This window comes from Narcine bancroftii, chromosome 6 (genome assembly GCF_036971445.1).
Source record: "Narcine bancroftii isolate sNarBan1 chromosome 6, sNarBan1.hap1, whole genome shotgun sequence".
Lineage (NCBI taxonomy): Eukaryota > Metazoa > Chordata > Chondrichthyes > Torpediniformes > Narcinidae > Narcine > Narcine bancroftii.
In genome coordinates this window covers 38,873,201-38,882,198 of record NC_091474.1, presented here as the reverse complement: position 1 = coordinate 38,882,198, position 8,998 = coordinate 38,873,201, and the positions used below count along the sequence as shown (strand labels likewise).

At 38.0% G+C, this 8,998-nt stretch overlaps 1 long non-coding RNA gene across 1 annotated transcript; it reads left to right on the top strand.

Annotated features, from left to right (window-relative positions):
• Positions 1-293: 293 nt before the first annotated feature.
• Positions 294-8,666, top strand: LOC138735965 (uncharacterized). The gene is made up of 3 exons (XR_011340034.1): positions 294-1,234; positions 5,603-5,770; positions 8,283-8,666. It is a non-coding gene; the product is annotated as an uncharacterized lncRNA (long non-coding RNA).
• The last annotated feature ends 332 nt before the right edge of the window (positions 8,667-8,998 follow it).

The following is an 8,998-nucleotide window of genomic DNA, read 5'->3' as shown; positions in this document are numbered from 1 at the left end:
CTGTAAGTCAATGTCCCAAAACTGAATAACCTAAAGTGGGTGGTCTATAAACATGACATTTAAAACAAACAGAGATGCTTGAAATCAAAAACTACTCTTTTCCTGTAAATGGAGCATTTATTGATTTAGATCTGTATGTTGGCACCCCCAACACCTCAAAGAGGCATAAGATGTCTCATCCCGTCGTTGGTGTTCTTGTTTAAAGACACGCTATCGTATATTTGTATGAGATATGCTTTCACTCGTTCCAAACTACATGATAATTAATTTCACCTGTCTCATTGCATAGGACCAGATCCTTTAGGTTCGATAACATGCTGCTCAAGGAAGCTATCAGAAATGCATTCAATGAACTCCTCAAGGTTGCCTTGAATACAGGGAAAGGTCATCAGATGCACGTCCATCCATCAGAGAAGCCCGGTGACACTGCAACCTTTCCACTTGCACCAAAAAGACGCAGATGATTGAATGGCAGAATGAGCGGCAACTCTCTTCCGCGTTCTCGAGTCCGATCCAACTGGGTCAAGGGCTGTACTTTTCGCTACAATGTATCCACGTCACGAATTTGTGTTCCAGGTGGAACGGACATTTTGTTTGGTCGCTGCAATGATTCTGACTCCCTGCACTTTTTTTATATATATTAATGCAGACTGGCCTCTTTCCCCGCTCAGACTCTTTGGGCCACGATGCCTTGAGCGGGCAGCAGGGAACGAACGGGTGCCAGGCCCCCAGCCGCGCTTCCTCCCAGCGCACCGACCGACCACACCGATCAATCCACAGGCGAATTATGTGTGAACCGCAGTTCCTCGAGATACGCGACGGGACGAGAGAGGGAACAGTCCATACAGCGACAGAAACATTACGACAGAGCTGTGCGGTTTATTACCTGTCGCGTTAACAGTCATCGGGAAAAAATATTGAAAAGCTGATATTTTTTTAAAAATCCGGGGTGACGTCTCCAAACATCAGGGCAAAGGTGGCAGAAGCCGATACCGGCTTGGAATCAGTCAGGAGGCTGCCGAGTCGTCTCCTGGGGCGGTGGGAGGCCCGACGTGATCAAAACGCCCGCCACCCCCTGACGCGCGCTCGCCGAGCTGCGCCAATCACCGCCTTTGCTCGCGCGGCGACCGTTGGGTTTGAAAGACCGTCGCGCGCGTGCGTGGCCGCCTGGCGGCTTGGCCGAGGGCGCTGATTTGAACGTTGGCCGCTGAGCTGCATTTGAGGACGCGAAAACGTAATGTTCATGCATTTCGAATTCATTTCTCGGGGTGTTAGAGTGTGAGGTAACAAATGAACCCCCCCCCGCCCAAAAAAATCAAACGTTGTCGAGGAGAAGCCGAACTTACATATTGTAATTGGAGCAAATAGCGCGGGATGAACTCGAGTTGAGGAAGGCGGCCAGGACCCAGCCCAGAAACGAACTGAAAACTAGAATGCGGAAATCAGGGGTCGCCAGTCAAATCAAATCAGATCAGAGTGAACACTAGTGCCTGCAGAATTTGTACTAGCTTGGGCTTCGCCTTGTATGGGCCATTAATGTGTTTCCAATGCACCGTATTTCATTACGTTTTCTGGCAACATCTGGCGGGAGTGGAAGGACGCTGCTTTGTGATTCAGTATTCAGTATTCAGTTTCACCTTCAGGTTAAATATCGTCGGCTTGTTCTGGGTTTTCCTCTGTATTTGGATCCTTGAGTGCAGCTCGTTTCCTCCTTTCATCTCACCTGACATCTCGTGAAGGTGCATGGATTCGGAGTCCTTTTATGTGTTGGATCTTCTTGTCTTTTTTCTTCAGTGGCATTACTGTTTTCTTCACACCAGACATGCACATCTTCACCCAGTGGTTTACTTTGCGTTACCACAGGCTCTACATTCAGAATGCGGGGCATCTGTTTCGGTCATCGGAGGAGCGTTGCCTGCCGCACTTCCTGCAGGTCTTGGGGGTTTGCACTTTTCTGATTGTGTTCTTGATAGCATCAACCCTTTGTTCTCTTTACTGTGGGTGGGTCTGCGTAGATAGGGATTTCATTTGCATCCTCATTGGCTTAGAAGGCTCTGGCTGTGTCTAAAGCTACGGCCAGCATCAAGCTATTCTTCCCTATAAGAGACTTTTGCACTTCAGGATGGGCATTCCCCTATATGAGTTGATAAACTAATCTTTCCACTATATCCTTAAATCTGCACTTTGCAACAAAAATTTTGAGTCTAGTGAGGAAGTTATCAACAGTTTCATCAGTCTCTTGCATTAATCCTTGAAATTCATAGTGTTTAATTTTAATGATTAGACCTGGGTTCAAGGTGAGAAGCAAACTTTGCGAATATCTGCTCTGGTTCATTTTTCACCACCTCTGTAAGCTCCCAGCTATTAAATAAGCCAAGGCCTCGCTCCACTTTCCAGAGAAATATATAACTGACCTTCTCTTCTGCTGTTCCATTTTTAAAATAGCTTTTAAATGCTAAATTGCACTTCTGCTGAAACCTTTTAAACAATTCATCAATATCTTCAGCTTCCCAGTCCATCATTGCATATACTGCTGTTGCTCCAGCCATTTTTTTTCAGTCATGTTTTTTCTCTTCTTCTTCGTATTTCGGTGACTTACAATCAATTGTATGGCTTTATTCTTGTCCTCTGCCACCATATTATATCTCTGTGCTACTTGGGAGGCTTCTTAAATAACTTAGAGATACAAGATTCAAGTAACAGAAGAGACTTTACTTACTGATGTCTCATCAACATATGAGGTATGTTCACATACCTCATATACATATGGATATGAGCCATAGTGGTGCACTACAGTGAGAATGGTGTATTCTTACATGGTTACAAAATAATTCACATTATCTTGACTACATAATAGTAACTAATATTTTGGGCCTGAGCCATTTGTCAAGGTGTCAGGCCTGAGCCCATGCACTCATTCCTTTGCTTTCTTACTTGAATTGGCTCATGGATCCAGCACATTTTAAAATTGTCAGTACTTTTTAAATCCTTCCATCAATATATCCCTCCCTCTTTCTGGAACTACTCCAATTCTGCAACCTTTGATTGTCTCAATTCTGCATCAGTTATGCCAAAGCTATAATATTTTAAGATAATTTCTATTATTCATGTAAAGTCTTTGTGCATTTTGGACACAGGTTCTTATAAATATCAAGTTATGTTTGTAAGGGGAAATTGGCAAAACCTGAGCTAAATTATAAATTTGATTAAAGAGTTAAATTGTAAGCACAATTTGTATAAACACATCTTATATTCTTTTAGGTTTAGAAATTAAAGGGATAATTCTGGATAAATGGAGGTTTTAATTTTAACAGAATTTGGGTATAATCTTAAAATTAGCCATCATTTAGGAATGAAATCCAGATTGCTTTTAAAAAGAAAGGATAGTAAAAAATATTTAAATTACTCTCCAGACTGTCACGAAATGCAGATCAACTGACATTTTCAAGCCTAAATTGTTAGATTGTTGATAGGCATGGGCCAAGATTGGGTTGGAAAGGTATTAGAGTTAAAATACGATCATCCATGAAATAATTGAATTTCACAGGTTCAAGGGGTGAATAACCTGTTCATACTTTTAGAGCATACAACTTAGCACAGTACAGGCCCTTCAGCCCAGAGTGTTGTGCTGACTTTATAACTTATTCTGCAACTTGCTATAATTCTCCATGTACCTATCTAATAATCTCTTAAAAGATCCTATTGTACCTTTCTCCACCAATGTTACTGGCAGCGCATTCCATGCACTGGCCACTCTTTATGTGAAAATCATACCTCATATATTCCCTAGTACCTTAAATCTTTGCCCCCCATCCCGTGCTCATCATTTCAGCCCTGGGAACAAGGACTATGGCCATCCACATATCAACTTTGATTCAGAGATTTGCTTTCAGAAGTACAGTAAATATATCCTAAACAAAAAATAATACCAAATATTTTTATCTTTTTGATTTGTTTGATTTTTAATTATTGATGCTTTCCAGATTTTAGGCCAGGAACACCAGATAAAATAAACTTGATAACCCTCCTTAGATTATCTGATACCCTATTAGCTTTATTATATTCTGTATTTTCTCTTCTTACTACTTTATTTCTTCTCATCCCCCACTATTTTCTCTAACCACACCTTGAATTCGCTCTCTCTATGACTCTCCGGTCCTCTCATCCCCTGTTTGGGGGATCCCTTACTTCATTGCTGAAGTAAATTTCTTTGTGTTACCCTTTCGAATCAGTCTCCACTTCAGAGCACTTTGGTAGAATCATTGTTGAGCCCAATTTGTCCCTTAAATAAGCTCTTAACTAGCAATAGCAGAAGATAGTGTTATTAAGAATATTATATCTAGTTTTTAATTATTCAAATGACATAAACTGCTCTTGTTCATAACAATCCTCAATATAAAAGATCTCCTGCTGGGATTTGTCATTTGTAAATTTATTTATTGATAATAATTTAGATTAATTTGAACAATTATCTTTTTAATTTAAATGGGTATAATTATATAGTATAGTTATAATTTCTTTAGATACTTACAAATTGGGAGTTGTTTGAAATCACTATTGTTCAGACTTCCTCAGAACCTTGCTATAAATAAGATAGGGATGATTTATAATTTTAAACTAAGTCAAAAAAAGCTAATATCCAATGTATATGATTTACTATTAAACTCTAGGGTTAACTCCCTAGCTAAGGTTGGTAAATTCCTCATATTTATGTGCCCATCATTGGCTTCTACAATTTAAGGTAGTACGTCGAGCCTACTTTTCTAAAGTTCAATTGGCTAAATTTTATTCTAATTTCTTTGAATTGTGATAGATGTTAGACTGGAGAAGATACTTTATCACATATGTTTTGGTCTTGTTCCTTTCTTTGCAAATTTTGGGAAGATGTCTTTTGTACCTTGTCTTTAGTTCTTAATGTAAAATTTATACCTAATCCTTTACTCTTTTTGAACCATCTAAGGTAATTGATTTGAAATTAACTGTGTCTCAATCCCATGTAGTCTCTTTTGCTTCCCTTATTGCTAGACAATCAATATTGATGAGATGGAAAGATGCTGTCTCTCCCACTCATACTCAATGGTTATATGACATGATGGGATGTCTAACTTTGGGGAAAAAAATCAAATGTTTCTCTAATGTAATGGATTTAAACTTTTCAAGTTTATGGAGTTTTTTTTTTTCACAATCCACAGATCATTTTGATCTTGTCTTATGAGTTTGTGCTTTTTTTAATGGTAGTGAAATTGTATGAAGTTACCAAATAACCGGAAGGAAAAGAGATAGAATTTGTAGTATAGTATTAATTTACTTTTTAAAATCTTTTTCAATTAATCATATTATAACTTGATTAAATGATTACTTGATTATTTTCCTTTTTTTGTTTGATTGTTATGGTATCTAGTTTATATGTAATAGATTTTCTTGTATGTCTTTTGTATATTTTCTTTTACATTTTACCTCTTTATGTTTAGACAAATATGGCTTTTACTTTTTGTATTATTATTGTATAATAAAAATATTGAAACAGAGCATTATATATTAGTGTGAATATCAAAATGAATAATGTGTTTTTACTGGGTTTCTTTTTTTTCCATATATCAAGGTTCGAATAAATCTCCTCTGCATTGTTATACCTATTTGCAAAAGCAACCTTCTGATAATATACATCAGAATACATGGTGATACCTAATTACATGTGAATACAAAAGAGGTGTGTGCTCTGTCTGACCCGTTGCCTTAGAGTGCCAATAGGACAGCTTCCTCTATACAGGTACTCTATTTGATAATGTTAGATCTATGTATAAACAAATTTTAAACATTGTTGCAGCTGTTTAGTTTTTAATCATAATTTTAGCTGTTATTTCCAAGCTGGTTAAATAGTCCTTTATTGCACAAACAGGGATTGCTTTGAAAATAAGGAGATTTAATACAATTAAAATTCGATGTGTCTCAGGTTTTCATCAGTTTTGTTGTTACTCACTATGGTGTTGCAAGTATTTTTAAAAACTATTGACAAATACTTTTCATAAAACTGATGTGCCTCTGGCATAGTTCTTTCCAGGAATCTATTGCAAGATAGAGTGTATCTGCTTGATTCAACATAGTCCCAATTTGTACCATTGCCTAAGGAAATCCATTTGTGATGTCTTCCTTCCCTTCATGCTTACTTTTCATTTTAGTTCTGTTTGTACTGCTCCAAAACTTAAGACTCAATTTCTAATTTTAAATGATGCAATGCATGGATGCTCTGAAATCTAACAGATGGTTTTTCTAGTTCTATTTACATTCTACAATATTTACAGAATAATTCAGTTTCTTTCATGTAATTGTGCTCGATTTGAGTTTTTCCACATCTTTTCTATGCTTTGATGCTAACACTTTTTCTTCCCCAACAGTCTACTGACCAGTACATCCCATAGTCAAAAATAATTGATGAACTTACTATGCACATCTTTTGAAAGCATGTGTATCATTCTGAAAGTAAATAATGAATCCCATTTGATTAATTTTATTGCTCATATCAACTTATACTGATTTAAAAATCTTTTTCTAAATAGGCCTTGAATATATTTTCAGTATTTAATAATCAGGTAAAACCAAATGCTGCAAGTAATTTTATATTGCCCTTATCAGCATATATCATAAATATAATTCTGCTGCATCCTCCTCAATAGCAATTTTGGAATTGACTCAATTATTATCAATAATTAGAATTATTACAACCATAATCATGATAACCTTGCATCTTTGTAAAAATGTAACAATTAAACAAATAAGAAACAAATATATAGAAAATTGGATAGCATATTTACATAGAAATAACCATGTTTGAAGTCAGAATTTAAACAGCTCCCGGCAATGCAGCTAGGAGCTGCATATTAGACAACATAATTCCTTTATTTATTTTATGTATTCTACTACTGGTCATATGGCACTGAGTATGATTTTATGGATAGATTTATAGCTGTTAAAATATTTTCATGTTTGACCAATCTGATTGAATTTTTTGAAGAGGTGACTAGGATTGTGGATGAGGGTACTGCAGTGGATGTTGTCTATATGGACTTCAGTAAGGCCTTCGATAAGGTACCACATGGAAGGTTAGTTAGGAAGGTGCAGTCTTTAGGTATAAATTTTAAGATAGTCAAATGGATTGAACATTGGGTGAAAGGGAGAGGCCAGAGAGTGGTAGTGGATAATTGTCTGTCAGGTTGGAGGCCGGTGACCAGTGGTGTGCCTCAAGGATCTGTATTGGGCCCATTGTTGTTCGTTATATACATTAATGATCTAGATGATGGGGTGGTGAATTGGATTAGTAAATATGCAGACGATACTAAGATAGGTGGAATAGTGGATAATGAAGAAGGTTTTCAAGGATTGCAGAGGGATTTGGGCTGCTTAGAAAAGTGGGCTGAAAAATGGCAGATGGAATTTAATGCTGATAAGTGTGAGGTGCTTCATTTTGGTAAGAAGAATCAGAATAGGACATACGTGGTAAATGGGAGAGAATTGAGGAATACAGAAGAGCAGAAAGATTTAGGAGTAACGGTACATCGTTCCCTGAAGGTAGAAACTCATGTGAACAGGGTGGTGAAGAAGGCTTTTAGTATGCTGGCCTTTATCAATCATTGCATGGAATATAGGAGTTGGGAGGTGATGTTGAGATTGTATAAGACGTTGGTGCGGCCTAATTTGGAGTTCTGTGTGCAGTTCTGGTCGCCTAATTACAGGAAGGATATAAACAGAGTGGAGAGAGTGCAGCGAAGGTTTAGCAGAATGTTACCTGGGTTTAAGCATCTAGAGTATAGGGAGAGATTGGACAGATTAGGTCTTTATTCTTTGGAGCGTAGAAGGTTGAGAGGGGATTTGATAGAAGTATTTAAGATTATGAAAGGGATAGACAGAGTGGATGTGGATAGACTATTTCCGTTAAGAGGAGGAAAGATTAAAACAAGAGGACATGAGTTAAGAATTAAGGGGCAGAGGTTTAGAGGTAACATGAGGGGGAACTTCTTTACTCAGAGAGTGGTAGCCGTGTGGAATGATCTTCCGGGAGAAATAGTGGCGGCGGAGTCAATTGTATTATTTAAGAAAAGGTTGGACAGGTATATGGATGAGAAGAAGATGGAGGGTTATGGGCATTGTGCAGGGAGGTGGGACTAGAAAGGGGTGTTTGGTTCGGTGCGGACTAGAAGGGCCTAATGGCCTGTTTCCGTGCTGTAATTGTTATGTTATATGTTATGTTCACTTAACTAGTGAACACACATCTCCTCACTTGTCAGGAAGATACAACAATGACTGTGCTTCCTGAGAATGCCACCATTATGTCAGCCTTCTACAGGAGCTCTTTCAAGAGCGTACAGTCTGGCTGCATTCGTGTGGTACGGTTGCTGCAGAGATATGGATTGGAGGTCAATCCACAGGACCACAAGAGCAGCAGAAAGGATAATTGGAGTCTCCTTCCCAATGAAGTGATGGGATTCTAATGGGATTGGTGTGTGAAGAAAGTGTGTAAAATCATTGCGGACCTCTTCCACCTCGCATCTTTTAGCTGCTCCTGTTGGGGAAGAGATGCAGGAGTATCAGAGCCAGCACCACCAGGTTGAGGAACAGCTTCTTCCCACGGGCAACGAGAATGCTGAACAACTAAAGGAACTACTCATATTAACATCTGAGACTCTCGTAATCACAAAACTTTATTTATTTTTATATATGAAAATCAGTCTTGCATGTGTATTGTTTGTGTATATATGTGTTATGTCTGGTTGTGTCTGCGTGTTTTGCACCGAGGACTGGAGTATCCTGATTTGTCGGGTTATACTTCTGCAATCAAATGACAATAAATTTGACTTGACTTTAAAGAAAAATTGCTAAACTTAGACAAATAAAATATTGGATAGCTTGAAGCTTTGATTTACCACTAGGCACTGATGCATTGTATTTCAGTTCCACATTAATATGGTAATTTTATTCTGTATTGTGATACAGAAATTTGACA